The 25953-nt window shown below is 41.3% G+C and overlaps 1 pseudogene; it reads left to right on the forward strand.

The window, feature by feature from the left end:
- Positions 1–214: 214 nt before the first annotated feature.
- On the forward strand, positions 215–25738 carry LOC122119600 (annotated as a pseudogene).
- The last annotated feature ends 215 nt before the right edge of the window (positions 25739–25953 follow it).

Consider the following 25953-nt stretch of genomic DNA (forward strand, 5'->3'; position numbering starts at 1 on the left):
TGGAGTAAGATGGCTGAGGAGATGCTGGAGGCTAAAGAAGGTCTTTCATAGAAAGCAGTTTTAGTGTTCCAGTGAACAGTCCTAGACTAGAGAATCATACCAAAAGTGCCATCACATTACAGAGAGTTTGGTCAGAGAGGAAAAATCCAGGCAGCCTGGTCAAGAAGACAGATCTGAGCACTTGACTGTAGCCACAGCAGGGGTGGCAGTGGCGATGACGGCGGCAGTTACCACTGCCACCATATCAACAGAGACGATCCAGGACAAAGGCGCCAGACACGGTGTGTGAACAGCTTCTATTCACCAGCAGCAAGCACTGACAAGGAGCAGAAATGTTCATCATGCTATTCGCAGACCAGGGACAGCCCAGGAACGGAGTCTGGCATGAGTAGAAGCAAGATAACCTCAATCCTTCTCATGGAGCATCAGTGGGAAGTTAGGCCCTCCCCCACCACTGGAGAATATCTGCATCTTTTTTAATGACAACTGCCCTGCCAGAGCAGCTAGCTCCAACGCAGGCCTTAAAAGAAAACCATAGGAGCCATTCAACAAGTCACAAGAACCTGACCTGACTTGCCAGGTTCAGCTCCACTCAGAGAGAGGAAGCTACACTTCGGGAAGAGTGACTTCCTTCACTGGGTAAACAGAGGCAGAGGCCGCCCCTCAAACTGCAGCCTACACAGTAGAAGGTGTAAAACACAAAGAATTGAAACTCAGTAAACATAAACCTTGAGAATGGCTCCAGGCTGGGCTCTATGTGTGTCTTAGGAGCTAGCCCCTCAGAGAAAAGCTACTGATTGCTGATAGGCCTCAATCCTACCCAGAACCTAGCCTCAGCACAGCAACTCCAAGTTAGAGGAAACAGACATCTCCAGCTTTTCTGATACTCAAAGCAGAACTCCCTCCCACTCAACTAGAATGGGAGGAGAATGACAAAGTCCTGGGACAGGCACACCTTCTTTCTGCTTGCTCTAACAAACTTAAGAAACCAATCAAGCCATAGGAAAACAAAGCACCACAAGCAGACCAGAGATTCCACCAAGAGACTGGTTACAGACAGGGGGGAAATAAAAGATCTCCCTCCACCAAAAAAAAATCAAAGAACTCTTTTTTCTACTTAATTTATAAATTTTTGAAAAAAATGTTTTTTATCATTTTTTTCTTTCATAATTTTTATTTCAGGTGTGTGTGTGTGAAATCTCTTTTAGCCATTTAGTCCTTTATTCTTTCTTTTTTTGAGTGTTTAATTGCTATTCTGCTGATCCCCAAATATATACCCGTCATTGGTTCTTACACCGTTTCCCTCATTGTGTACGTATTTAATCCAGGAATTTATTACTTAATTCACAACATCATAGGCTTAACTTCTTTAATACTAGTATTATTTCTTTATAATAATATAATTTTTAGGTATTCCATTTTTAAAATTTTTTATTTTTTCATTTTTCCTTCTTATCTCTCTCCTTCTCTCATCCTATCCCTTTCTTCACCATTATCATTTCTTTATTCTTCCATAATTTTAAGTATTTAAATTTTTAAATTTAAATGTTTGTTTTTCTTATTTCTTGTTTTTTTTTTTTATCTCTTTCATTTCATTAAGTCCTATCCATTCCCTCTCTGAGATTAGGATTTGGTTAAATTCACTCTTTCCTTTTACCTCACCACATTCCTCTAATCCTATTTTTCCTCACAATTCTCCCTAAACCTATTAAGTTCTGGTCATCTGAATCTTTCTTTGATATCCTTAGCCCATTATTCCATTGTTGTTTGATGATGAATAGATTGTATCTGTTGAACTAGATTTTATCTGCAGCCATTTTAATGTGAAACTACAGGACTCTGGTTGATGCTTGCCTTAAAATAGTGTTCTAGCACAAAATTGGTGTTAATTTCCTACCAAATGGACAGAACAAGCCGGAGAAAGACAAGAAAAATGGCAAGTCCGGGTATCTCAACTCCCACTCATGATAATGAGGTGACAGTACATTTAATGAAAAATCCAGAAGAGAGTTCCCAAAAAGCTCTACAAACACTACTGGTAAACATGGTGAATGAAAGGTATGAAATGTGTAGAGGATTCAGTGTGACCATGATAGGAAGCAAGATGAGGGCAACCAAAGATTAATATGGGAACTTCACGAGCATGATCAGGTTAACCAAAATTTCATACAGGAATTTCATGAGCATGAGGAAGCTAATCAAAGATTACTACAGGAATTGCATGGCAGGTTGAGAACAACCAAAGAGAAAGACAGGAATTGCATGAGCAGGCTGAGAACAGTCAAAGAAAAATACACGAATCTTATGAGCATGAGGAAGCTAATCAAAGAGTAAGACAGGAATTGTGTGAGCAGGATAAGAATGGATAAAGATCAATAGAGGTATATTGGAATCCATAAACAGACAGCTGAAGGAATCCAGACAGACCACAAAGGGAACGCTCAAAGGGAGCTGGACAGAAGGAATGGGAGTCCAAGGAAACCATAAACAATCAACTAAGTGATTTGAGAATAAACACTGAACACCAAATTAAGGAAGTAAAGAAGTTCATACAATATCTAAAACAAAGCTCCAACAAGGAATTTGAAGCCATCAAAGCCAAACCATTAGAAGGAATGAAATAAATAAAAAGTAGAAAGTCTTGACAGTAGGTTAGACCATACAGAAGATGGAATCTCAGAGATTGGAGACAGCCAAGATATTATAGAGAGAGAGCATACAATTATCCAAGACAAATCCAAGAAATGTGATACATCGATTCAGTATTTGGTAGACACCATCGGAAGTCTTAATCTGAGAATAATAGATGTAGAGGAGCAACTAGAGACAGAAGTTAATGGTCTAGGAAATTTATTTAACAGTATCCCATCAGGGAACTTCACAAATACACAAAAAGGTAGGCCTGTTCAGATACAAGAAGCTTTTAGATCCCCAAATACAGGAGATTTGAACAGGACATCCCACCATCACATTATAATCTGCACAGGATCAATTCAGCTCAAGGAAAGGATTCTTAAAGCTGTCAAGGTGAATAGATCAATCACAAACAAAGGGAAACCAATTTGAATCACCTCAGATTTCTCAGCAGAGACAATTAAAGCAAGAAGAGGCTAGAATGATGTATACCACAACCTAGAGACAAACAACTATCAACCAAGAATATCGTACCCAGCTAAACTCTCCTTCATAATGAAGGTCAAATGAAAACCTTCCATAGCAAAGAAAAACTCAAACAACAGATCCTCACCAAACCAGCTCTACAAAAGATACTTAAAGATGTCCTACATATAGAAAACCAACAAGACCACAATAAAGGCCAAGAAACTTCACCCAAACTGAGAATCCAAGAACCATGTGAAGAACCAAGTTGTCACAGCACCTAAGAAGGTGGATAACATGGCAGGAACTACCAAACAGTTCTCAGTCCTAACTCTCACCATTAACAGACTTAACTCTACAATTAAGCAACATAGACTGCCGACTTGGATTAAAAAGCAAGATCCTTCTCTATACTGCTTTCAGGTGTCACACCTTCCCGATTAAAACAAACATAGTATGAAAGTGAAAGGCTGGAATAAAATCTACCAAGCAAAGGACTCCATACACATGCGGGAGTTGCAATCCTAATATCACATAAAATAGACTTCAAATTAAATTAGTGAGAAGAGAAAAAGTAGATCACTACATACTAATTAAGGGATCTCTCCTTCAGGAAGATATCACAATTCTAAATATCTATTCACCAAACAATAGAGCACCCTAATTTATCCAAGAAACACTTCCTTCCCTCAAATCTCACATAGATCCAAAGGCATTAAGTGTTGAGGTCTTTAACACACCACTTTCCTCACTAGTTAGATCAACTCAGCAAAAACTCAAAAGTGAAACTGCAAATCTAAACAGCTGCATAGATCAACTAGATTTAACAGATATCTACGAATATTTCATCCTGCAGCATCAGATTAAACGTTCTTCTCAGCAACACACAGAACATTTTTCAAAATACACTACATTTTAGGTCAAAAAGCAAACTGATCCAAATTCAGAAACATTGAAGTTATGGCCTGCATGCTCTCAGACAAGGGAATTAAAATTACAAGTCAACACCAAAAGCCACCAAAGAAGGTCCTATAACACATCGAGGCTGAACAACACACTGTTGAATCACCATTGGATCATGGAATAGATTAGAAAGGAAATTCAAATGTTCATGATATTCAACAAAAATGAACCCACAAATTACCAACTACTCTGGACACAGCAAAAGCAGCACTCATAGGCAAGTTTATAGCTCTGAGTTCCTACATCAACAAATTGGAGACATCTGAAACCAACAATTTAATGAGAGATCTTAACTTCCTTGAAAAAGAGCAGCAAGATAAACCCCAATCCAGTAGACAGGAAGAAATAATTAAAATTAAATCAAATTAAACTAATTAGAATCCAAAAAAAAAAAACATAGAAAAAATCAACAAAACAATGAGTTGGTTCCTCAAAAAAGTTAAAAAATTGACAGACCCTGAGAAATCTTATCAGAAAAAGAACACACCCACATAAACAAACTCAGAGATGAGAATGAAAGCATCACCACAGAAACCACCAAGATTCAGAACATGGTAATGGAATATTTCTCAAACCTTTATGATAATAAGTTTGAGAATCTGGAAGAAATGGACAATTTCCTAGCAAAAAACGATATGCCCAAAACCAAACCAGCATGAGTTAAACCAACTAAAAAGACACAAATCAAGCCTTGAAATAGAAAGAGCAACAAGAGACCTCCCATCAAAGAAAAACCCAGGACCGGAAAATTTACAGCAGAATTATACAAGGATTTCAAAGCAGAACTCACACCAATACTCCTTCAACTGGTCAATTAAATTGAAAGAGAAAGTTCACTACCAAACTCATTCTATGAAGCCATCATAACCCTCAAAACCAGGCAGGGACTCATCAAAAAAAGAGAATATAGAAGCATTTCTTTGATGAACATCGATGCAAAACTTCTCCACAAAATCTTGGCCAAACGAAATTTTCTTAATAGAGACCCAGAAACACAACAAATCAAAGAAAGGTTGGATAAATGGGATTGCATGAAGTTGCAGAGGTTCTGCATGGCAAAGGATATAGCTAACAAGATCAATAGAATGCCCATGGATTGGGAGAAGCTCTTCACTAGCCATACAACTGACAAGGGTCCCATATCTAAAATATACTTGGAACTCAAAAAACTAAATCCTCCAACAACAAATCCTCAAACAAACAACTGTCCAGTAAAAAAAGTGGGCTAAAGACTTAAAGAGAAACTTCTCTGAATAGAAAAGAAGAATGGCCAATAGACTCATGAAGAAATGCTCAACCTCATTAGCCATAAAAGAAATGCAAATCAAAACAACATTAAGATCCCACCTCACCCCAGTTAGAATGGCTACAATCAAGAACTCTAATAACAACAGATGCTGGAGGGGATGTGGACAGAAGGGAACCTTACTGCATTGTTGGTGGGAGTGTATGCTTGTTCAACCACTTTGGAAAGCAGTATGGAGGTTCCTCAAAAGACTCCACATAGAGCTCCCCTATGACCCAGCAATCCCACTTTTAGGCATTTACCCAAATGTTCACAAACAAGACCACACTAAAGCAACCAGCACGACTCTGTTTATTGCAGCATTATTTATCATAGCTAAGATATGGAACCAACCCAGATGCCCTTCAGTAGATGAATGGATCAAGAAAATGTGGTATATATACACAATGGAATTCTATGCATCCACCAGAAAGAATGACATTGCCCATTTGTTAGGAAATGGAAAGGCTTGGAAAAAATTATATTAATTGAAGTAAGCCAGGTCCAAACAAACCTATGTCCCATGGTTTCCCTTATTTACAATAACTAGTATATGTCTGAGTCAAGCAGAAAAGGTCAGATAAGTTGATGTCGGGGAAATGAACCCTAAGATATGTATTCAAATGTTTTTTTCTTTCATGCGATTGTTTCTAACACATTTATAAGATTATTTCTTTGTTGCTTTGTATGTCCCTCCCGCACAGTATAACCCCTGCTTTCACTGTATTTGATGTCCATATAATTTGTGGAGGGGAAGGGGGAAAAACAAATCGTTTAACTAGGGATACAGGTGGACCAATTGCAACAATTAGATGTACAAGTCGTTATGTCAAAAACAAACTACAACTTTGGTGGGGAGAGGTCAGGGGATGATAAGAATTGTACTCATTATCTTGCCCATGTAATTGTAACCCCTCTGTACAGTATTTTCACAATAAAAAAAAGACCGGACAGCCCTGGGTGAGCCCTAAGATATTCCCAGGTTGTATGTGGTAGAGGTGGGCTCATGGGCCAAGATTGCCCCAACCATATGCAATTAGTGATAGCTAGAGTAGAACTCCGATTCTCTGGTGGTAGATGAATTTCCCAGGTTCTGAGATGATTACAGAGCTCTGCCAGAGGCTGTCCTTGCTATGAGGTCATGGCACAAGTCTGGTGCTATCTCCTGGGGCACACTAAACTGTGGGACAATATCACCATCTTGCTTCCCTGTCCTACCCATGACAAGTGGGATGGAGAACATGGATGTGTTACAACAGCATGGAAATTTTTGTCAGGTAAGTCACAATCTTTGCACCGGTGGCAGACACCTGTAATCCTAGCTACTTAGAAGGCGGAGATTGGAGGATTAGGGTTGAAAGCCAGTCCAGACAGAAAAGGCTGAGAGACTTTTATCTCCACAAAAACATAAGAAAACTGGTGGTGGAACTGTGTGGCTCAAGTGTAAAAGAGCTAGCCTAGACCTGAAGGATTCAGGGTCAGATCCCAGGCCTAGAGTTCAAGCCCCACAACCAACAACAAAAAAGCCACAGGACCACTTTAGTGAATACTGCCATGCACTCAGGCTTAATATCCCATCCAGAAAGCCCAAACAGTCATGTGGATACACTGAGGCCTCACTCTAGCTTGTGCTGTTGTAGACCAATGCACACTGGATTCCTAGAGCAACCTAAGTTTCATCCTGATTCCATCTTGAGCACAGTCCTTCTAGGGCAATGGTGCCTGAGATGATTCACTGCCCAACAAGACTGGAACTGAGCCAGGTGTTAACAGAGCCACACAGAAATAGTGGTTTTACAAGGCTAAGCATGAAGGCAGGTGTCAGCCTACTCCACCCATGGTGGAAACTGATGCAGATGGCATTTGGTTCTGCCTCAGGGACCTTCCAACACCTCCTGAAAGATTCCAATGGAAGCTGGGGTGCCATGACCAAACAATGCCTCTAGTTTATTCTGGATTATTCGGTCCAAACATGACATGCCTGACACAGGGTTCTAAGAAAAACCCTGACCCACTCTTATGCCCTCTTCACTAGGAGGTTGTATCCCATACCTGCTGTTGTTCACAAGATTGGAGGAAGGAAGTTGTGGCAGTGTCTTCCTTCTCTGTCCTAAACCAGTTCCAGAGGCACAATCTAAAGGTCTGGACATAAGGGTAGAGACTACAACCACTTCCCCAGCACTAGTCCCAGGATACAGGGATGGAGCTGAGATTGAACTTTAATTCTCTCCCTCCCTACAATGTTGGAGGGTTTCTGTCCATAATGAGCTACTAATGCTGTTGATGGGGAGGACATGGTGATAACTTCTTCCACCTTTTCTCATACATCCTTTCCTGTTGTTTTGTTCTACTAGAGAAGTACTCTCTGGTCCACACCACTTGACTCTCATATGTTCTTTGTTGGGTGGTGCAATCTTTATATTCTCTTGTTGTCAGCTGCCATCTTGCTCTGCTTCTGGGGAATCCTCTTGAATGATGACATTCTCTGAGTCAGCTTAGTGTGCCTCTACTACATGACATGAATTGTATTTCTTTGTTTTCCTTATTTGCCAGTTGTGGGGCCTGAACTCTGGGCCTGGTTGCTGTCCCTCAGCTCTTCAGCTCAAGGATAGCACTCTACCACTTGAGCCACAGCACCAATTCCATCTTTTTCTGCTTATGTGTGCTGAAGAGTTGAGCCCAGGACCACATACAAGGCAAGCACTCTACCGTGAGCCACCTTCCCAGCTCTTCTTTGTTTTCTTTACTTTCCTCAAAAGGGAAGATTTACTTCTTTGCAGATGCGTACCTCATTGGCAAAAGTGTGGCAATTGAACACAGACACAAGGCAGCCTGCTTTCCTATTTACTCCTAACACAGCAGGCCCTGCATCTCTGCTGATATTGGTTGAACTCAGGTGGACAATCTGCTCTCAAACTGAATTGTATTTCTTGAGAGTTTCTTCATATGCAAATCTAATTCTTTCCATGCTCCTCTCATCTTCTTTCACCATCCTAGAAACTCCTCTGGGTTCACCAATTTTATTCTGACAGAGACCTTGTGCAAGAACTCAGGAGATAATTTCCCTTCCTCGTCATGGATTCAGTCTGTTTATAGCCTACTGATTAAGTCTGACTGCAGAGTCTTGGGGCACTGTTCATACAATGCTACATTTCATTTATTTCTGAGGCATATTTTTGACATAACCATGTCAGATGAGGGTTACCACATCTATAATGCTATGTATGCCATGGCCCATGCCCTCCACCACATATTTCTTCATCACATGGAAGAGCCATGAGTGGACAATGCACAAACAAGGGCATTTCTCTCTTCACAGGTAATGGCATTGCTTTTGGGTGATCTGCTCTAGGCATGTAGACTTTCTATTGAAGGTTTCATCGCAGATAGCACTAGGTCATCTGGCTCCATTTTGGAAAATACCAGAGACACTGGGCCTATAGTGCTGACCATGAAATGACTGTAGAACTATGAAGACAATGGTTTGAAGATCGCTGCATCCGTGACAAGGAAATGCTGTGTCTTCTGTCTCAATCCTCATTCTGTGGGGAATAACTATCCCCTTTCAATAGCATATATCCAAATACTCCTTGTACCTTTTTAAAATAACTGATCAAGGGAGACTGGTTCTTGAAAAGCTAAGATTGTCTGGACACAAGTTGCTCACACCTGTGGTTTACTCCTGACTACAATTAAAAACCAAATAGAAAGAGGTGGAATTGTGGCTCAATGGATAGAATGCTTATTTTGAAAGAAAAAGAAAAACACCTTAAGTTGAGTGCCTTGGCCCTGTGGTTGAGGCACAAGGTAGGCACACACACACACACACACACACACACACACACACAATGAACTAAGTCTTCTTTAATCTTTCATAGTTGTCATAAATATATTATAATTTACTTAGTTTATTGTTTATCTATTTTTCAGACTGACTCTCTGATCACAATCATAAAATAAGTGATAAGAATTCATTATAAAGAGGTGATAGAAGTCTGTCATATTAGAAATGAATTCTAATATAAATTCTAACCAAATAATGATATTTGGTTGGATGTGGCTGGGGTTTCAGTCCCTTGAAATTGAGTATCTCCATTCCATTTTGGATAACCAGGTTTTAGAAACTTCTTAACAAGTTATTCCACCGTATACCTGCATTTGATAGAGTTGATTGGATTCCTGTGGTGTGTGTGAATCACGTGGTGGGAATGAAGGATAATCTCTGTGTATCCATTGTTCTGGGATTCTGTGATAACTCTGGGAAGCACTTCACCATACTGTAATGTGTCCCTTTTAGCTGCATCCCTTTTTGAAGAAGATCTAATTTACCAATCCTGTTGGACACCAAGTGGTTTTGAATGAAGAAAGGAAATTGGAGGCAGAGTATGACATTATGAGCTTTTAGAATTTTCCAGAAAGTCTGGGACAAAGGGTGAAAGTTCACCAGGTTTCTCCAACTAGGCCACATGGCCAACAACTGATTTTGTTTGAAAATCTGATAGAGTGACCCATGGGAATTACCAAGGTGGGTCATTTATACATCTTCATTCTCTCCTTTTTTTAATGTACTGTTCGGGATAGAGAAATGGAATCACTTATAAGAAGAGAAAAAGATCCCGAAAGAGAGGACAAAAACATTTGATACGCCAGACTCCATGTCTTTCAGTGTTCTTTACAATTCTATGAGAACAAGAATGATTCAGAAGAGTCCCTTAAGACATCAAAAGTGTTGAGGAGCCTGAAGTGGGAGTATTGTCAGGCCACAACTGCGTTATACAGTCAGGAGTCTAACGGACAAGCAGGCCCATATCTCTGAGTGCAGAGATCTTGACATCATTCAATGCTGTAGCTGTGGCTCAGTGGAGTGATGTCACCCACACATGCATGACAGAAACACAAACAGTGTTGTCTCTAATTCTGCTGGGCCATTCCTGAAAAACAGAAAAGTATCTGCACAAAGATAGAAATGTCTGGAAGCCCAACAGATTATTCCATTTACAATGACTCAAAGAAAAGAGTGCTCACTGTTCTGTAGGTACTTATGTAATGGCTGCTATTGTTGGACAACTATGTATTCAACACAGGGGAGTTGATGAATTTTACTACAATAAAGCTTCAAGGAGAACCAAAACAGCCTAAATAAATAAAGTGAATGGGTGTTAGACTGACATATCAAATGTCTACATCACACTTTATGAAGTCTCTGATCAGTTACCCACTAGAGAAAAGGAAACTTCAAATCCAATAACTTTTTGCCCTTTATTGAGTATAAACTTACAATTTGGGGCTAATAATGAATAGGTAGTTGCCCTTATACATTCATCATACTCCAATAGTAAAGGAAGTTAGTATAACGTCATTTCTAAGGAAAAAGTCTAAGATATAAGGCACCTGTTCCTGGATTCTCAGCAAAATAAAATGAATGTTTACTTTGTCAAAGAGGACAACGTACCAGAATGATTCTGATCTCATGTCTTTTGCCCTGAGCAGCGAGCCCAATGCAAACACAGTTGTAACAGTTTGTGTTTAAACAGTCACAAGTTACATTAAAATTGCTCACACTTAGCTGAGTACCAGTGCCTTAGGCCTGTAAGCTTAGCTCCTCAGAGAGCTGATATGTGAGGATGATGGTTCCAAGCCATCCTGGGAAGGAAAGTTCATGAGTCTTTTATCTCCAGTAAACCAACAAAAGTCAGAATGTATAGGTGGTTCAAGTGGCAAAGCACTCACTTTACACAAAAACAATGCTCAGAAACAACACCCAGACCCTGGCTTCAATTATCAGAACCAGCACCAAATAAACAAAACCCACAAGAACATCAGCTCATTTTCATTTCCTTAGGTGGCCAAGCTGGAAATTCACTGTGAAGTACAGAAAGATGAAGGATATGAAATAGAAATAACAACACAGAAGACAGAGATCATAGCTTGACAAAAATAGGAAGTTCTGAATAATATCATTGATGCTGTTATTTTTTTGTCAGTCTCGGGTCTTGAACTCTGGGCCTGGGTGCTGGCACCACACAGCTGTCCAAGTGGGAACAAGAATTCCCGGAGCACTCAGGACATGATGTGGACACAGCAGAGCAAGACCCATCCATACACCCACAGCTACCAGGATCCTAAGTATGCAGGCCTGCTACATTCCCAGAAAGTCATAGATCATAGAACATCTCTCTCTAACAATGGACTGCCAATATATTGATAGGTACAGAATGATGGTCAACAACATGCAAGCACTGAAGAAGTTCAAGGTTCACAGCACAAATTTCTTATTGGATATGTGCATTGACCTTGAAGTACTGGTCTGTAATGGTAGAATTCCAGGACACTGTTGGTAACACCAGCAGCAGTAAATAAATACATTAAGCTCTTCTGGATTCTGGTGCATGTGCAGTTGGTATAGAAACCTAATGGGTCATTTCACCAAACTTCTGTGTCTCCCTTTTCCCTAGGTTTTGAGCCTCCCAATTATCATCTTTGACAGTGCTCCAATAACTCTGACTGGGCCTTTGCTGGCCATGGTGCTTTATGATCATTTGATCTTCACATGGCATCCACTGCTGTCATCAATTCCCATCATCCCTAGTGACCCTTGATTGGTTGTGCTTTTTTTTCTTTTCAACGTTTTGCTTTCACACAAGTGTGTGAACAACTCAACAAGAGAGGAATCCATCCCTGGAGTTTCATTATCTAGAGTCTTGGATGAAATCATGGTCTTGACGATGTGGAGAGGAAGATTGTTCACATGTTTTCTAACTTCTGTTTTGACCTTGAAGCTGGGCCCCAGATGCAGAGCCAGAGGGCAGAACGGGCTCTGTATTCCTCTAGGACAGTGGAGGTCTTCCAGGTAACAAGAAGCCACAAAAACTGAAGATCCATTTAGACACCACCCTGACGCTGCAGGCACAGTCTGCATACAGAATCACAGCTCCATGTCAAAGCAGCAGCAATGTTCCCTGTGGCTCTGACACTGCTTCTCCTCCAGCATCCTCTCCTGATCACTTTCTCTGAAGATGGCAGACGCATTTGCACAGAGAAATCTGTGGCATGCAGCAGGGGAGATGTGGTCATTGCTGGATTTTACTCCCTCTATTCTTGGGAATTGGTCGTTCAAGGCTTGGATGACCCTACCCTGCAGCAACAGAATATTCAGTAAGTGATTTCTTGGATTGTCTTAAATTTTGAATTTTCTCTTTGTGTTACAGTCAGAGGTGGGGAAAGTTTGGACACAATCACTGATGTGCTCTGCATCTTCTACACTGCACTCACTACAACAGCTCTACTTCATTTCAGGTGTTTCCGATGAATATTTTTCTTTCTTCCAAGGGTACAGAGTTTTCTGTCTGTCTTCCATTCCACTCCCCTTCCAGAGATGTCCGACCACCCCACCATCACTGTGACTCCTCCACTCATCACTGTTACTCAGGGTCACTGGGGTGACCAAGAGTGCATACAAAGACACTAAAGTGCAATGTCCCCATCCATAGGGCAAAGACCAGGGAATCTTCAATCCATTCTGTTCTTTATACTTTTCAAAACAGGACCAATGTTTGGACCGCCTTCAGGGCAATGTTTCTTAGGATAGACATGCACTTTCTACTTCTGGGGTTATTTCATGTCAGCAAAGCTGTGGGAATGGGGAGCTGCTGGACAGATCAGTAATAAGAGATGCATGACAGATTTGATTTTTTCCCCTTAACTAATGTAAGTAAGCTTCTGTCCTGCTATCCATGTCTTGGCCTGTCTCCTATGTCATTCCCAGAAACTCTGTTTCCATTCCTTGTTCTCTAACATGTTTCTAGACTTATTTATTTTTCCCTGCTCATTACTTCCTAAACTAGATTTGAATGTTTTTTTTCATATATATTGTCAGTAATGGGTCTTGAACTCTAGGCTTGGATGCTGTCCCTGTGCTATTCAGCTTAAGACAAGTGCACGATTGCTGGTGTCACAGTGCCATTTCCAATTTTCTAGTGGTTTATTGCAGATAAGAGTCTCATGGACTCTTCTGCCCTGGCTGGCTTTGAACCCTGATCCTCAGATCTCAGCCTCCTGAGTAGATAGGATGACAGGCATGAGCAAAGGTACCTGGCTTTTTCATATGTTTTGTACACACTTTCATTCATGCATTTGACCCAGGTAAGCTCACTACTGTCAGATCTATAGAATTCTCTGTAAACTAGGGAAGTCATGGATGAATCTTCTCAGACAAGTTGTGTGGAAACAACCTGTATGGGGTTTGTTCAGGAGAGGAATACTTTATTCCATGAGAGATTTATGAGAGATATTGAATCCAAATTAATGTGGTGAGGAGGTGAGTGAGAAAGATGGGGCTCATGTGTAAACCCAGCATTAGAAAGGTAACCCATGTGAGGAGGGAGATGTCACAGCTATCCTCTTCTCTGTCTATTCTCTAATTGAGCTGTGTGTGTGTGTGTGTGTGTGTGTGTGTGTGTGTGTGTGTGTCTGTGTCTGTGTGTCTGTGTGTCTGTGTGTCTGTGTGTGCAAGTTCACATACACTCTGGTACTCATGCATCATCTCAAGTCCTGATGGCTGTCCCTTAGCATTTTTTCTGCTATGACTTGCACTCTACCACTTGACCTACAGCTCTGCACCAGTTTCCATGGAGTTGCTTGCACATAAAATTTGTCACAGACATTACTGCCCAAAGTGACTACAAAACATAATTCTCCTATATCATCCTCCTTAGTAGTTATAATTGCAGGTCTGAGCCACCAGTTCCCAATTCATGTTTAGTATTACTGACATTCTAAATGTCAAGCCTCAGTTACATTGTACACAATGACATCAGCAAACATCCATGAGAGTTGAGATTCTCTCTATGAGAATTTCCCTAAAATGATTATATTGAATGCTAGGAGAATTCATTGTTCTGGAACATTCTTGATTCATATTGGCATGTGATACCATCTGGCCTTTGAAATGTCTCCAAATTATAACAGTCTGACTGGTCTGGCTTTGTGCCTGTCTTTCCAGAAATTCCAGGCCGGCATCAGTGTTCCTGAGTCTGTAGTGACTTCCACAATGTCAACACTAGTGGGAGCCAAGGACCTGTGAGAAGTCAGCTGTGAGGCAATAAAGCACTTCAGTACCAGAGAAAACCAAAGGCAATTTTAGTGACAAATAGTCTGTGGTTGTAACAACCTCATGAGAACCCCAATGAGTCATGGGTCCAAATATGCCTTCTTCTGGGTGCACAGGAGGCCCATATGCCTCATCCACAGGGAATGGCCTTGTGCATGGATTCTGCCTTACAATAGCAAGATCTGTGTGCTGGAACAGGCGTTAGACACATCTGTGGCCACCAGAACTCTACTACACCTGGAATACCAAACAGCAGGATCACCAAAACAGATGACAGTTAATGGTTAATGAAGTTTCCCTCTAAAGGTAGGCACTTGGGATCCTGGACTTTGATTGCAGTAGAAGAAATTCTAGACAAGTCACAACAGGAAGAAAATGTGGCAGAGCTTTCTTGAGTAAGGCAGCAAACAAACAAGTAGGTAGACAAACAGGAAACAGAAAGGCAAAGACACACTCTGAGGAGAGACACACAGCTCTTGGGCTGCCATAGGTATTCAGATGGTAAATGCAGGAGGTCTGACTTCAAAGATACACAAACATAGGTTTGTCATCTTTGCTCTAATCACACCTAGTGTTTCACTTTCTGAGTTTCTGTATGTTTTGGCCATTCTTTACAGATAATTATCCTTGAGGGAAGGAAGGTGTGCTGTTGTCTATATTTGGGGTAGGATGTTGCTTAAGTTTTGGGGAAGCATCTTGGGGGGAAGGCATTTGCCCTACAAGACAACTGCTAATTCATATGATGAGAAATGCATCTTTCAGGAAGCAATGCAACCTGTTGCCTCTCTTTAAAGTAAAGATGGTGGCCCTGTTTCTAAATCACATGTGTTGAGTTGCCTTCTCTAGGACTCATTTTTTTCCTTACTTTATCCAGCTTCTTTTTGTGCTCAATGACTTTGGTCCCTTAATCTTAAGTTATGTAGATGGATGAATAGCTCTCTGTTTGCTGTGAGTTTCCCATACCTCATTTTTTACTAATCTATTCTTCTCTATTTTCCCCTAAATGACTTCATTCCCTTAATATTAAGGGAAGTAGATGGACAAGCTTTGAGCTTGCATTAACCAGGCCTCATTTTCCTTAGTCTATCCTGCCTGAGTACAGCATCCTCAGTCCACTGCTATCAAGACCAATACAGTGCTGGGTGAGAACTAAGATTGACTCAGGTTGAATGTGGTAGAGGTGTACTCATGAGCCAAGATGCCCACAACCATACACAATTAGTGATAGCTAATATAGAATTCAGATTGTCTGGTGGTAGATGACTCTCTCAGGTTTTGAGTGATTACAGAGTCTGCCAGAGGCTGTCCTCGCTATAAGGTCATGGCACAGTTCTAATGCTATTACCTAGCCCACACTAAGCTGTAGGACAATATCACCATCTTACTTCCCTGTCTTACCTATTATAATTGGGATGGAAAACCATGCAATGCTACAGCAGCATGGTAAGTTTTGTAAAGGAAGCCACAGCTGGGCATAGGTGGCTGATGCCTAGAATTCTAGCTACTTAGGAGGCTGAGAACTGAGGACAGGGGTTCAATGCCAGCCCAGGCAGAAAAGTCTTTGAGACTTTTATCTCCAGTAAAACAAATGAAAGCCACTTGAGGCGCTGTGCCTCAAGTGCTAGAGAGCTAGTCTTAAGCTGAAGTCAGACACCAGGCCGAGAGTTCAAACCCCACAACCAACAACAACAAAAAAAAAAAGCAAGCCACAGGACCATCTTGGTGAACAGCACCATCTACACAGGCTATCTAGCATCCCCAAAGCCCAAACTGTCATGTGGCTACCCTTCAGCTACACTCTAGCTTATGCGGCTATAGACAAATGCACACTGGATTCCTAGAGCGACTTCAGTTTCTGCCTGGTGCCATCTTGAGCACTGTCCTTCTAGGTCAGTGTTCCCTGAAATTATTCACTGTGCAACGAGACTGGACTGAGCCAGATGACAAAAGAGTCACATAGCCACAGTGCCTTCACCAGGTTAAGTAGGAAGACAGATGTCAGCCTACTCCACCCATGGTGGAAACTGATGCAAATGGCATTTGGTTCTGCCTCAGCGACCTTCCAAAACCTCCTGAAAGATTCTAATGGAAGCTGTGGTGCTAGCACCAAAGAGTGCCTCCAGTTTATTCTGGATTATTGGTCATTCATGACAGGCCTGACAAAGAGTTCTAAGAAAAACTCTGACCCAATCTTCTGCCCTGATCACTAGGAGGTTGTATCCCATACCTGTTGTCGTTCACAAGATTGGAGGAGGGAGGTTGTGGCAGTGTCTTCCTTCTCTGTCCTAAACTAGTTCCAGAGGCACAATTTAAGGTCTGTACCCAAAAGTAGAGACTATAAGCACTTGCCCAGCACTGGTCTGAGTGTATGGGAATGGTGCTGAGATTTAACTTTAATTCTCTCCCTCCCTGCAATGTCAGAGGGTTTCTACAAATAATGAGCAACTAAGGCTGGTAATGGGGAGGAACAGGGAGATGGCGTCTTTTCTCACACATCCTTTGCTGTTGTTTGTTTGACTAGAGAAGTATCCTCCAGTCCACACTCCCTGACTCTCATCTGTTCTTTGTAGAGTGAGGCAATCTTTACGTTCTAGCTTTCTAGGCTGCCATCCTGCTCTGCTTCTGGGGAATACCCTTGAATGATGATATTCTCTGAGTCAGCTTAATGTGCCTCTATCACATGCCATTAATTGTACTTCTGTGATTTCTTTACTTTCCTCACAAGGCAAGATTCACTTCTTTGCAGAAGGATGCACCATTGGCAAATATGTGGCAAGCGAGCACAGAAACAAAGCAGCCTGCTTTCCTATTTACTCCTAACACAGCAGGCTCTGCCTCTCTGCTCATACTGCTTGAACTCAGGTGGACAATCTACTCCCAATTGGAATTGTATTTCTTAAGAGTTTTTCCATATGCACAGCTAATTTAAGGTACTAAATGATTTGGCATGTGATCTGGGCCTGCTCCTATGTCACAGCAGACAGCAGTGTTTTTCACATATCCATACAGGGCAGAGAGGAAAAGCCAGCTGGCTCCTTCCCCCCTCCATCTCTCTTCTACAATCTCAAAAGAATAGTCATCTCATGTATGCTGATCAAGACCTGTTCAGGAACTCTCCGAATTCTAAGAACTTTTCTTAGACTCCAAATTAGAATGCCATCCCGTTGGATCTATACATATTACTGTGTGTAGAAATCAACATTTGATTCAACAAAGTCATGAGATTTGCAGTTAATCATTTGTAATACTTGTATACCTACCCAAATTGTGTGATTTCTGTGCAGGATCAACTTAAAGAAATACCAATTGCTTCTCACCCTGCTGCTGGCTGTGGAAGAGATCAACAAGAATCCCCATCTGCTACCCAACATGACTCTGGGGTTTGAGATCTATACTGTACATTACTCAGGTACTGATCTGTTAGAGGATCCACTCACCTGGCTGTCTGGGAGGAATAAAAACATCCCTAATTACACCTGCAGAAGAGACAGCAAAGCTATAGCGGCACTCACAGGAACCTCAAGCACATTTGTCCCAATAGGGACACTGCTGGACCTCTACAAACTTCCACAGGTGAGGCTGGGAGGGGTGGGCAGATGTGAAGCCATATCCACAGTGAGTCTGTCCTCAACAGGCTGAAGAGGAGGTGGTATCACAAACCCTTCCAAATGCATAATCTCACAGGGAGAAGCCTCCAAAAGTGGGTGGGACATACACGTTTTCATTGCTGCAAATAAAAGGAGGGTTGTTAAGAGAGGAAAAGATGACCCAAAGTTCTGAGCCTTATCTGTACATGTCTACAAAGACTTCAGAACATGGGAGATGACTTTGCAAATGGGATAAGCAAACTTTTCTTCCCACCACTGTACTACCAGTTGTTATGTCGTTCACATCAGGACTGAGATTTGCCTATGACCATCCTCTTCCTGATGCTGTTTCCTTTTTTTCCCTGTAGTTCACCTTTGGGGCTTTTGATCCTCTCCTGAGTGACCATGGAAAGTTTGGGACTGTCTATCAGATGGCTTCCAAGGACTCAGGTCTAGCCCTGGCCATGGTCTCCTTGATGCTTCATTTCAGCTGGAACTGGGTGGGACTGTTCATCACTGAAGAAAACTATAATGTGTGGTTCCTCTCAGAATTGAGAGAAGAGATGGGCAAGAGTAGAGTCTGCTTTGCCTTTGAGAACATGATCACTTACAGTGTCCTTTCAGATTACTCAAATGATCTATTGATGCAGCGCCAGCTAATGGACTTATCAACCAATGTGATTATCATTTATGCGGACAGTAAATTTCTACTGGGCTTCATTCTTAAATTTAGGCACTTTGTATTTACAGGCAAAGTCTGGGTCATGAACTCACCCTATGATGATGTGACTATTGCTAAAAGGCATTTTCTGATTGACTCTTTCCATGCACCTCTTATCTTCTCTCACCATCATAGAAACACTGCTGAGTTCACCAATTTTATTCTGACAGAGGCCTTCTCCAAGAACTCAGCAAATAACTCCATTCCCAGGTCATGGATTCAGTCTGTTTATAGCCTACTGATTAAGTCTGACTGCAGAGACTTGGGGCACTGTTCATACAATGCCACACTGCATTGGTTGCTGAGGCACATTTTTGACATGACCATGTCAGATGAGAGTTACAATATCTACAATGCTGTGTATGCTGTGGCTCATGCCCTCCACCAGATGTTTCTTCATTTCATGGAAGAGCCAAGAGTGCACAATGGGCAACTCACAGCATTTCTCTCTTCACAGGTAATGGCTTTGCTTTTGGGTGACCTACTCTAGGCATGCAGAACTTCTATATAAGCTTTCATGGCAGATGCTACTAGGTTGTCTGGCACAATTTTGGCAAATACAAGAAAGTCTGTTGTGCTCTCCATGAAGTGACAGTAGAGCTGTGAAGACAATATTCTTGAAGAACACTGCATCCATGACAAGGAAGTGCTGTGTCTTCTGTCCCCATCCTCACTATGTGTGGAAATAGCCATCCCCTTTTCAATAGGATATATTCAAATTCTCCTTTCACCTTTTTATAATAACCGATGAAGGGTGACTAGTTTTTTTTATTGTGAAAATACTGTACAGAGGGGTTACAATAACATGGGCAAGATAATGAGTACATTTATTACCAATCATTGTAGCCTCCTCCTTTGTTTCCCCTTCCCATCCCTTCCCATCGACCACCCCCCTGTCTTCCCTATCCTATCCTTCCCGCCCCCAAACCAAAGCTGTGAAGTTCGTTTTCGACATAACGACTTGTACATCTCATTGTTGCAATGGGTCCACCTGTATCCCTATTTAAATGATGGTTTTTCCCCTTCCTCTCCAAAAAATATACTAACATCAAATACAGTGAAAGCAGGGGTTATACTGTGGGGGAGGGACATACAAAGCAACAAAGAAATAATCTTATAAATGTGATAGAAACAATCACATGAAAGAAAAAAACGTTTGAATTCATATCTTAGTGTTCATTTCCCTAACATCACCTTATCTGACCTTTTCTGCTTGACTCATACATATACTAGGTATTGCTAATTAGGGAAACCATGGAACCCATGTATCTTTGGGCCTGGCTTATTTCACTTAATATAATTTTTTCCAAGCCTTTCCATTTCCTAACAAATTGGGCAATGTCATTCTTTCTGATGGAGGTATAGAGTTCCGTTTTGTATATATAACACATTTTCTTGATCCATTCATCTACTGAGGGGCATCTGGGTTGGTTCCACATCTTAGCTATAGTAAATAATGCTGCAATAAACATAGTCATGCTAGTAGCTTTAGAGTGATCTTGTTTGTAAACATTTGGGTTAATGCCCAAAAGTGGGATTGCTGGGTCATAGGGGAGCTCTATGTGGAGTCTTTTGAGGAACCTCCATTCTACTTTCCAAAGTGGTTAAACATGTTTGCACTCCCACCAACAATACAGTAAGGTTCCCTACTGTCCACATCGCCTCCAGCATCTGTTGTTATTAGAGTTCTTTATTTTAGCCATTTTAACTGGAGTGAAGTGGTATCTCAACGTTGTTTTGATTTACATTCATTTTAGTGATAGGGAGGTTGAGCATTTCTTCATGTGTCTATTGGCCATCCTTCTTTCCTCTTCAGAGAAGCTTCTCTTTAAATCTTTAGCCCACTTATTTATTGGGCAGTTGTTTCTTTGAGGATTTGTTGTTGAGGTATTTAATTTTTGAGTTCCAAGTATATTTTAGATATACTTGTCCATTGTATGGCTAGTGAAGATCTTCTCTAACGGTGACTGGTTCTTGGAAACCTAATATTGCCTAGACACAAGTGGCTCACACCTGTGGCTCACTCATGACTAAAATTAACTACCAAAAAGACAGAGGGGGAGCTGTGGCTCAATGGACAGAATGATTACTTTGAAAAGAACAGAAAAAAAAAGAGTTGAGTGCCTAAGCTGTGAGGTCCCACCACAGGGAAGGCATACACACATAGACACAGACACAGACACAGACACACACACACACACACACACACACACACACACACACACACACACATACACGAACATGCAGTGAACTAAGTCTTGATTAAGGTAATCTTTCATAGTTGTCACAAATATTCTATGATACTACTTAGTTTATTATTTACCCATATTTCAGACTGATTCTCTTATCAGAATCACAAAATAAGTGATTGGAATGCAATTTAGAGAGTCCGTTGAGGTCTATCATATGATAATTCATTATTTGGTTGGTTATGGCTGCAGTTTCATTCCCTTGAAATTGAGTTTCTGCATCCTATCCTGGATACTCAGGTTTTAGAACTTGGTAACACTTTAGTCTGCTGTGGGCCTGCATTTGATACAGTTGGTTGGATTCCTGTGGTGTGTGAATAAGGGGAAGGGAATGAAGAGTAATCCATTGTTCTGGGGTTCTGTGATAACACTGGGAAGCACTTCACCATACTGTAATGTGTCCCTTTTAGCTGCATCCCTTTTTGAAGAAGATCCAATTTACCAATCCTGTTGGAGATCAAGTGGTTTTGAATGAGGAAAGGAAATTGGAGGCAGAGTATGACATTAAGAGCTTTTGGAATTTTCCAGAAGGTCTGGGACAAAAGGTGAAAGTTGGCAAGTTTTCTCCCTCTAGGCCACATGGTCAACAACTGATTTTGTTTGAAAATCTGATAGAGTGGCCCATAGGAATTACCAAGGTGGGTCATTTCTACTTTTGGTACTCTCTCCTTTAAAAAAAATGTATTGTTATTAGGAAGTAGTTGTAGGAAGAGCTTACAATTCCCTAAGTCAGGTTATGATCACAATGCTGGTAGGCAATGTCACCACATCCTTATTTCTCCCCCAGGGTCAGTCTTTTCTAACCATAATGGCATGATCTATATATAAATGAGCAATAAGCTTATCCTGTTTTAAAGTTTCTTCAATGAAACTATGGCTCAGTGGTGTACATTTCAAAACTTTCTGTTTCTGGAAGTTTCTTACTAACAGATTCATGGAGGGAACAGGGGAACATATCATGACCAATATGTTGTTCTATGTTTGCATAGTGAATATCATAAAAGTGAAATGACCCCTGTGAATCATCATTCCAGCACTGTGACAAAATATCTGAGGGAATCAAATGAGAAGGCAGAAGGGCTTGCTTTGCTTCTGCCTGGAGATTTCAGACCATGGTTGGATAGATTGTTGCTTCTTAGTCTAGTGAGACAGGATGTAATGAAAGGAGCATCTGCCAGAAAAATTCACCCACTTCATGACAGTTAGGAAGCCAAGAGTGATGTCAATGGCCCTGGGTACAGCAGCACCTCCAAAGCAATTAGCCATGCTTTAGAGCGTGGGTTTGAAATTTCCCTGAGTGATTTTCTTCTCATGCTCTTATTCATCTGTAAACAGATCACCTGAATTCAAGAATAGGATGCAGGATTAACTTCCATTTCCTAATTTCCTAGAATTAACAGCCAACACTTCAAGGCTCCATGACTTCCCGATAGTATGAGTGCTGGGTGTTCAGGCCCCACATGTTCTTCAGCTCATGTCAGATGAAACTGTAAGAAGATTCAGTAAATTCATTTTCTGTATGCATATAAATATTATGTGTTTTGATGATCATTTCCCCTAAATCACTGGAGTAGCTCAGATGTCAGGTAAAAGGATAAATGGTCACTAACTTTCATCTGAATATTCTCAGACTCCTCAGTCTGTGTGCAGTGAGAGCTGTGGTCCTGGATTCAGAAAGACCTCTCTGGAGGGAAATGCTACCTGTTGTTTTGATTGCACTCCTTGCCCAGAGAATGAGATTTCTAATGTGACAGGTGAGTCTGTTAGTTAGAGAAATTCCCCATCTCTCCTTCCTAACCTTCAGTCCATGCAAGCCAGTGGAGTGATCTACAGTAACATGGCAGGAACACACATGCACCCTCATGCAGAGTTCCAGGGCTACCGTTAACCATACTTCTCCTTAGAAGAAACACCCACTGCACCTCCATTATGTCTCTGATTGTATTTTCTAATCTATTACAGGCTTCATCTTGAGAATACACATGTTCCCCTCTCCTCAATCGCATTTTTTGTATTTAAAGAACCCATGGTTTCCATTATTTGTAATAACTACTATATGTCTAGGGGAAGCAGAAAAGGTTGAAAGCTATGTACTTATGACCATATAAGTTGATGTTAAGCGAAATGAACACCAAGATAGGAACACTAGTGGTTTTCCTTTCTTTTTTAATGTATTTATAATGACCATGTGATTTTTTGTTTCTTTGGTATGTTCCACCCCCATGGTTAAACCCCTGTTTTCAATGTATTGGGTTCTGGTGCCCTGAATCTTGTATATATATTTTCCTAATTTTGGGAGGGCAAGGAAAAAACAAACTGCTTAAATAGGGATACAGCTTGACCCATTTTAACCAGTAGATGTACAAGACACTATATTGAAAAAGAACTTTACAACTTTGGCATTGTCAGGGGAGTTCTTGGGGAGGTGGACAAGGAGGGGATGGTAAGGGAAAAACAAAGGAGGAGGCAACAATGCTAGATAAGAAATGTACACTACCTTACTCATGTAACTGTAACTACACTGTACAGTATTTTTACAATAAAAAAATAAAAAAACAAAAAAGGGAGAACAATGCTCGATAGGAAAAGTACTCATTACCTTAATCATATAACTGTAGCCACTTTGTACAGTATCTTTACAATAAAAACATATTTAATAAACAAGGGAGAAATGGAGAAAATAAGAGCTAAACACTGAAAAAAAGAAAATATCAAGGACCAGTTGTTGATCTATGAAATGATATGCAAATCATCATGGAATTGTGGATCTAACACAGCCTTTCATTTCTGAGTGCCTATTGCTGCTCATTTCTAATTAAATTTTATTTTCTATTTAGCATGCACTAATAATACAAGGGGCTTTGTTATGGTCACTCCATGTCTGACACTGGCACTAGGCTGACTAGCAATTCTTCAAATATAAAAGATTCAGAAGTACTTTATCATCTCCATTTCATTTCTCTTCTCCCTCCTCCAGCTGATCTTTCCCAGACCTTATCATATCAGTGGAGGAGCACTGTTCTTGACACAGAGCAAATGCTCCAGAAGTTTGTGTTTGGTGTAATGAGGAGATTGAGGTTTGGATTAGACCCTCTTGTACAAAGTGAAGTGGTTGGGCTGATTCTCTATTCTCCATTATGTCTTGAATGAGTAGCAGAGAGCCAGAGTGATATGACCTGTCAAGAATGCAGCACATAATGCTGGTAATTATATATTACACCTGTAATCCAAGAGATTCAGGCAGTTGAGATTTGAAGATGGAGCTTCAATGTAATGATGTACAGGAAACTCAGTAAGATTCTTTGTTACCAATAAGCACCATAAAAGCTGTAATTGGAGCTGTGGCTCAAGGGGTAGAGTGGTAGTTTTGAGCATGAATACTCTGGAAAACATCCCATGGCCAAAGTTCAAGCACTGGACGAAAGACAGACAGATGTAAGGAAGGAAGGAACTAGAGAAGGAAGAAGTGAAGAAGGGCGGGAGGGACGGAGGGAGAGAGGAAAGGAAGGTGGGAAGGAAGGAGGAAGGAAGGAGAGGAAGAAAGAGAGAAAGAAAGGAAGGAAGGAAGGAAAGAAAAGAAAAGAAAAAAGAAAAACATAAAAACGGAAAGAGAGGAGGCAAAGAAGAAGAAATGTGAGAAAGAGATTAGACGCTAAAGCATTTTGATATAGAGAGTTACTCTATTGATATTGAACTCAATACAGGTCAACTGGTGAATCAGGGAAAATGAGCTAGCTACTTGAATGAAGGGGGTTGAGAGGAAAGACAAATACTGACCACAAACTAATAGTGATTCTCACACCTCACCAGACATGGAGCAGTGTGTCAGGTGTGCAGATCATCAGTTTGCCAACATCCAGAGAAATCACTGCCTGAGGAAAACTGAGGGCTTCCTGGCTTATGAAGACCCCTTGGGTATGGCTCTGGCTAGCACAGCTCTTTGCTGCTCTGCACTCACAGCAGCTATTCTTGGGGTGTTTATCAAGCACCAAGACACCCCCATTGTCAAGGCCAATAACTGGGCCCTCAGCTACATCCTGCTCATCTCCCTCATCTGCTGCTTCCTCTGCTCCTTACTCTTCCTTGGCCGTCCCCACACAGCCTCCTGCATCCTGCAGCACACACACAGTGGTCTTCACTGTGGCTGTCTCCACGGTCCTGGCCAAGACCATCACTGTAGTTCTGGCCTTCACACTCACTGCTCCAGGGAGAAGCACGCGACAGTGGCTGCTGTTCTGGCTTCCTAACCTCCTCATCCCCATCTGCACTCTCATCCAGGTGACCCTCTGTGGACTCTGGCTGCAAATCGCTCCTCCCTTTGTGGACAAAGATGCACAATCTGAACATGGGTACATCATCATCTTATGCAACATGGGCTCCCTCACTGCCTTCTACTGTGTCCTGGGATACCTTGGCTCTCTGGCCCTGGCCAGCTTCACCGTGGCTTTTCTGGCCAGAAACCTGCCTGACACCTTTAATGAGGCCAAGTTCCTGACCTTCAGCATGCTGGTGTTCTGCAGTGTGTGGCTCACCTTCCTGCCTGTCTACCACAGCACCAAGGGGAAGGCCATAGTGGCCATGGAGGTCTTCTCCATTTTGGCCTTCAGTGCAGGTCTCCTAGGTTGCATCTTTGCCCCCAAGTGCTACATCATCCTGATAAGACCTGAGAGAAATTCTTTCTCCAGGTTCAGGGAGAGATCAGGTTCTGGAAGAAACAAATTTTAAGATAAACATAGATGTTGCCTAGAATGTTTAGAAGCTCTGAGAGCAATCTGTATCACATCTTAGTTTAATGTGAGGACTTCTTTGAACAAACAAGTTTCTCTTATTCATTTCTCTGGTTATGTTAGAGACATAGCACATTCCCAACAAGTCCTCCTACATTTGCATTCTAACGGATATTTTGTGATTCCTCCAGAGTAATCTGTCCTTTATACTAT

This window comes from Dipodomys spectabilis, unplaced genomic scaffold, assembly GCF_019054845.1.
Source record: "Dipodomys spectabilis isolate Male_0828 unplaced genomic scaffold, ASM1905484v1 ptg000173l, whole genome shotgun sequence".
Taxonomy (NCBI): Eukaryota; Metazoa; Chordata; class Mammalia; order Rodentia; family Heteromyidae; genus Dipodomys; species Dipodomys spectabilis.